The 6907-nt window shown below is 36.9% G+C and overlaps 1 pseudogene; it reads right to left on the bottom strand.

The window, feature by feature from the left end:
- Positions 1-720: 720 nt before the first annotated feature.
- LOC103071623 (serine/arginine-rich splicing factor 10 pseudogene) overlaps positions 721-6907 on the bottom strand; it is a 9006-nt pseudogene continuing 2819 nt past the window's right edge.

The following is a 6907-nucleotide window of genomic DNA, read 5'->3' as shown; positions in this document are numbered from 1 at the left end:
AGCATTCTTTTCCCTTAAAATTATTTCTGCCATCATCAACCTACCCAAATTTTAAGGTGAGTTTTTCCGACGTTTGTATGGTTCCAAATCTTCACAGGAGCCAGGAAAGTGAAGGCTCCATGTTTCAATCAAAAACTCTATCTCCCTGAAAATGGGGCTTAACCCAGTTGGCGTCATGTCCCAAGACAGTGGGGTTAACAAAAGAACTATTCCACACTGTGCCAGAAATTGTCATCATGGGTCTAGACATCTTGACAAGACCAAAAGGTCCACCCTGAATCTAAATGTTTCTGGTTGGTCAGTGTGGTACGGTGGCTACAATTTCACTTTTGTATCATTCTACCTTATTGGCAAGCTACATTTCTAGGTTAACAGTTCTACCAAATATGGATATGAAAGGTTATTTTTAATAAGGCAATGTTGCAAATTATGGTCAGCCAACATCTTTACACCAATACCTCAAGCATTAAAAAATGAGATTCGTTACAAAAATATACAGAGACACCACAAATTGATAGCTGCCCATAACATTAAACAAACTGGACTCTTAAGAGTGGCTTCTCAATCGCATATCATTTTAATAATAACCATTGCCTGGTACAGGGAAAACTGACAAGTGTTTTTTAAGCATCATTGCAACATTGTATTCCTGATAATTTAAGTAAACCAAACTGTGAGGAAATGAATAATACATGCCTAAAAATATCATGGTTTATACTATCAGTGGCCACGGGACTTCCTACTAGTCCAAGACCTTGATCTAGATTTTGACCTAGACCTAGACTGTGATCTTGACTGAGATTTGGATCTAGGTGGTTCTTTTTTCCTTGATTCCTTTTCATATCTTGAGCCAGACGTATAATGTGTTTTGGAATGTGTTTTAGCGGTGCCTCTAGTTTTGGTGTGAGATGCAGACCTAGAACGTGATTTAGCCTTCATTTCTTTCTTGGGCTGGGACTGGGACCGTGATCTTGAATTGGATTTGGATCTTGAAAAAGATCGATTTCGGTGTTTGAATCTATCATGGTCGGAATGGCTTCTGCTATGCCGTGGTCTTCCAGTGAGTCTACTGCTTCTAGGACTGTAAGATCTTCTGTAGTTGTAACCAAAGGAAGGACTTCTTGATCTCCTTCTTTTAGTAACTTCGGCTTCTAGAACGTCTGTATCTGTCATAATCATCATAGAGTGAAGAGCTATACACATTCCTCCCTTCCTTGGCTTCCATCTGATTTGGAGTCTTTTGATCCCCCTGTGCAAATGTATTTCAATTGGCGTCCACAAATCCATTTTCTGTCCAAATTATGTGAAGCATCTTCTGCATCACGAACATCCTCAAATTGAACATATGCAAATCCTCTTGGACGGCGAGTGTAGAAATCAAGTGGAACATACACATCAACTATAGGACCATAACGACCGAATTCGCGTCGCAAATCTTCAGACCTGGTATCGTCCGCAGGTTCCTTACAAAGAGAGACGTGTTGGGGGGATGCAGGTACGGGGGACATGACGGTGGCGTGAGTCTCAGCAGGGACACTAAGGGACTCAGCAAACTGTCTGCACCTCCGGTACTGGATCCTCAAGACACAGCCAGAGAGCTATGCTGTGACCTATTTTATTTATTTTTTATGGAAGTGTAATTAATTTACAATGTTGTGTTGGTTTCAAGCATACAGCAAAGTGATTCCATTATACAGATGAACACATATGTATTCTTTTTCATATTCTCTTCCATTATAGGTTATTACAAGGTATTGAGTATAGTTCCCTGTGCTATACACACAGTAGGTCCTACTTTATATATATACAGTAGGTCCTACTTTATATTATTTTTATTATTTCAAAATTTTAAGTTTTCTTAATAAGCCAGCACATAGTGTATGTTGGTGAATGTTTCATGTGAAATTGAAGAGATTATGTGTTCTGCTGTTGTCCAGAGGGGTGTTCTGTAAATATAAACAGAAATTATGTCAAATAAGTTGATTGCATTGTTTAGGTCTTCTGTGATCTTACTAATGTACTCTGTACTTGTTCTGTCCCTTCGAGAAGAACGGTGAAGTCTTCAACTATAATTGTGGATTCGTCTGTTTCTCTTTTCAGTCTTTGCTTCATGTATCTTGACGTTCTATTGTAAGGCACATATGCATTTAGGATTGTTGTGTCTTTTTGGAGAATTAACCCCTTTTTTATGCCACGATGTCCCTCTTTATGACTAATAATATTCCTTTTTCTGGAGTCTTTATCTGTTATTAATACAGCAACTTCAGCTTTCTTTTGGTTAGTGTTTACATAGTTCATTTTTTTATCCTTTTTAAACTATCTGTATCTTTGAACTGTGTTTCTTGCAGACAGCATATATTTGGTTCCTATTTTTTATTTTTTACTATCTTTTAAGCTGCTTTCTATTTGTTCCATCTGTTGTTTCTTCTTTTTTCTTTTATTATATTCTCTAATAAACAGCATGTTTTATAATTTCATTTTATCTGTTATATTAGCTTCTTTATTCATTTGTGTTAATGTTTTAGTGTATGCCCTATGATTTGCAATACACTTGTACGTCTTTAATTAATTAGAGCCACCCATCAGATGTCATTTTATCACTTCACACATGTTATGTAAGGTCTTTCAAGGATCTTACAACAATATATTCTCTATTCCTCTCTTCCATCTTCTGTGCTTTTTTCCCCATAAATTTTACTTTTGCGTATGCTATAAACATACAATATGTTGCTACTATATTTTACTTTAGACAGTTTTATTTTCGATCAATTAAAAATAAGAAAAAAAGAATTTTATGTTATATTCACTGATTCCATTTTCAACACCGTTTCTTTGTGTCAATCCAAATTTGTTTCCTCTCATATTCCTTCTGCCCGAAGAACTTCCCTTACCACTGTTTGTAGGGAAGGTCTGCTGGCAATGAATTATCTCAGTTTTTCTTTTTCTGAGAGTGTCCTCCTTCATTTTCGAAAAATATTTTCACTGGGCATAGAATTTTGTGTTGACTTTTTTTTTTCTCTTTCAGCACTGCATTGTCTTCTAGCTCCAATAAGTCCACTGTAATTTTAATCTTTGTTCCTCTGCATAGAATGTGTCTTTTTCTGTAACTGCTGTCAAGATTTCCTTTTTTTCTAAAGTGGAATATGTTTTCTTTTTATCCTTTCTGTGTTCTCTGAATTTCTTGGATCTGTGTTTGCTTAGTGTCTGGGTTTTCTGTGTATGTGTGAATATTCTTTTTTTAAAATTTAATTTTTATTTTATGTTGGAGTAGAGTTGATTTACAATGTTGAGTTGGTTTCAGGTATACAGCAAAGTGATTCAGTTATACATATGCATATATCCATTCCTTTTCAGTTTCTTCTCCCATATAGGTTATTACAGAATATTGACTAGAGTTCCCTGTGCTATACAGTAGGTCCTTATTGTTTATCGATTTTATATACAGTAGTGTGTATATGTTAACCCCAAACTCCTAATTTATCCCTCCTTCGCCCCCCACACTTCCCCTTTGGTAACCATAAGTTTGCTTTCCAAGTCTGTGAGTCTGTTTCTGTTTTGTAAATAGGTTCATTTGTATCTTTAGATTCTACATATGAGTGGTATCATATGATATTTGTCTTTGTCTGACTTACTTCACTTAGTATGATAATCTTTAAGTCCATCCATGTTGCTGCAAATGTCATTATTTCATTCATTTTTATGGCTAATATTCCTTAGTGTCCATTTTTAATTTTGGAAAATTCTTGGCCATTATTTCCTCAAATATTAGTTCTGCCCTGGGAACTAATATTTCCTTCTGGGATTCTCCTTCTGGGATTCCAATTACATAGTGTATTAAACCATTTGATATTGTCTCACCACTCCTGGATACCCTGTTACGTTCCTCATGCACATGTGTGCACATGCACACACACACACACACACTCGTCTTTATTTCTGTATTCTGGTTTGAGAATTTCCTATTGATGTATCTTCAAGTTCTTTGATTTTTTTCTTCACGTATGTTGAGTGAATCTGTTGACGCCATTCCTCACCTATTTTACTGTGTATTTTTAAAATTCTGGCATTTTCATTTGGTTCTTCCTTATAGTTTCCACCTTTCTGCTGAACCTTCTAATCTGAGCTTACATGCAATCCTCCTTTTTCAGTAGATTCTTTGACATATCAATCATAGTTATTTTAAATTTCCTATCAGGAAGTTTCACCATCTGTGTCATAGTTGATTCTGGTTCTGCCAATTGCTTTGTCTATTGGGAGTGTGTTGTTTTTTCTTGCGTTTTCATATGCCCTGTATTTTTTGTTGCTGTTGAAATTTGGATACCTTGTGTAGTTCAGTAGAGACTGAGGTAAACAGTTTTCATGCTTAGAAACAGGCATGCCGTCCTTTCTTTCTAGCCCTTTCATGCGAGAGTTTGAGAAATCTAGTTAGGATGTAGGTTACACTTGAAGTTTGTTGTCTCTATCATGAACCTCAGTGAGCCATGAGCTTCAAATTCCTCTAGTGGTACCTTGTGTTCAGGGTCAGGCTGGGCTGTCAGAGGTGTTTTGTTTTTCCTCAATGTCTGCTCTGTTCTCAGCTTGAGATTTCTTCTTTGCTGAACCTTCCATACTTTTGTTCCTCTTTGAGCAGTGTTCTCTGTGACTTGTTACTTGAACTCTGTTAGCATTTAGCATCACTACTGAGTGGAGACTGTATCCCTGGGTGTTTGGGGTGTGGCCTCCTGAGATCTCCTGCCACTTTCCCATCTGTAATTCTGAGCCCAGCGTGTATTCTTTCTACTCCCTCAAGGGTAGGTTGTTGGTTGTTCTGTTTCATTTGTTTTCTTCCCATGGCTGCAGTGGGTTTTTTCCAATACTCAAGGCTGGGGGGGTTAGTTCCTCTACCTCCAGAATATTAATGCTTTAGTTCTGTAGGAGAGATAGAGGGGAAGGTTCCAGGTGGAGTTCTGTGCTCTTCCCGTGGGAGTTGCTATTCCCTTTTCCCAGGTATGCATTACAAGGGATGCTTTACTTAGACATTTTCTCAGCTTTTCTGTGAGCACTTGGTGGGGATTTGTGGAGACATTGACCTGAAGGTGGCTGGACTCTAATTTCTGTGACCTCCAGGGGCTTATAAATGTCTTGCCACTTCACCCCTAGCTTCCGCCCTGACTGAAGATGTGTCTCTCACAAGTACGCACAGCTCATATTATTTCTCCTTGCAGTCAGCTGTCTTTCCTCAGATGTGAGGCCAGTTGTTTGCCTCACAACCTCAGCTCTCCTGCGGGTACAAAACAGTCATGAATTTTCAATGTGTCCAGATTTTTACTGTAAGTGTGGCAGTACTCTTTTTCTTCCTTTCCATATCCCTGAGTGGAAATTTAAAGTCCCCAGAGCTCTTATTTTCTTACTAAATCATTAAACTAAGGCAACATTTACCAAACCTTAAAGTTTCAGGACCCTGTTACATAAAATTTATTGAAAACCCCAAAGGTCTTTCATTTCTGTAATAGATGATAGATAGATAGATAGATATTTACTGTATTAGAAATTAAAACATTTTAAAATAATTTATTAATTAATTTAAAAATAAAGCCAATAAATCCATTATATATTAACATAACTTTTTTGGAAAATTCAACACATTTATAGAACAAAGTATATTTAGCGATAAACATTTTACTGATTGTTTTATAATGTTCCAAATCTATTTGCTGCCTGGTTTAAGAGACCGTGCAGTTGGAATTTCATATCTCCTTTCTGCATTCAGTGGGTTGCTGTGTGACATCATATGACCTCTGGAAAATTCCACTGTAAACTCATGAAGGAATGAGAGTGAAAAGTAGAAATGATGTTTTAGCATTATTACGAAAATAGGTTTGACTTTGCAGACCTTCTGAACAAGATGGGGTTGACCTCCCCCAATGGGAGGAAATGAAACTATACCCCTCACACAAATGAATATTTATCAAGTCCCAGTGTGTTAGAAGTTTCAGTTTTCTTATAACGTACTACACTTCTGAGATCTTAGGAAAGAGAAAAATATAAAGGCAAATGCGGATCTAGTAAAGGACTGAAGTCATGTTTGAACCTAGGTCCACCTGACTCTAAGCCTATGTTCTGTCTCCCATGCCCTTCTGTCTTGGATGGATTGGAAAACAGGCACACCAAAGTGCACTCCACAGTTAGCACTTGTTTCCTATAGCATCTACATTGGTCTTCCCCAAACTGGGAACAGCATGTTGCACCCTCTGTAGCTACAAATAATGTTTAGAAGATTGTTGGATCTTCTAGAAAGGTAAGTCATGAGCATAACCTTTGGATATTTAGAATTGTATAGGTCTATATGTATACAGGCAATTCATAGGTTTCTTACTGTTTCATATATTAACCAAGCATGTTTAATACTTCTTAAAAGTTCCCCTTGTATGTTGTTTTACAAATACCTTACAGATATCAACGTGGAACTTTTATTTTTCGTGAGTGAAAGGAATTAAAAATCTGGAATTTGTTATCAATAAAATGCACCTGTTTTGATATTAGCAGACTGTTAGTCTAAACTTGGTACAGCTCATCTTTGGAACTTGCAATTATTATAAGTTATTCACGAAGGATGTAATTGTCAGGACACCTGATAATATAGAGTGAGAGGACAGACAACATTATATGATGGAGTGTGAGCATGTGCTTTGTTCTTTCTTCGAGTCCGCTGCATCTTTGTTGAATTTCATGATGTATTAATATGTCACTACACATTTATGTCCTGAAGCATGAAATATATTCTAGCCAGAATGCTTGCCAAGATACTAGTGCCAGAGTTGGAATGCTAGAGTGTGTTTATTGAACAGCATTAACATACTAAATAGGGTTGCAGGTTTATATTTTACTGTGAAGCCTCAAAGTGATTAAAAGAGGAGAGAGGGAAAGA

Source organism: Lipotes vexillifer, unplaced genomic scaffold (assembly GCF_000442215.2).
Source record: "Lipotes vexillifer unplaced genomic scaffold, Lipotes_vexillifer_v1.1 scaffold605, whole genome shotgun sequence".
Taxonomy (NCBI): Eukaryota; Metazoa; Chordata; class Mammalia; order Artiodactyla; family Lipotidae; genus Lipotes; species Lipotes vexillifer.
This window is presented reverse-complemented; position numbering and strand designations above follow the sequence as displayed.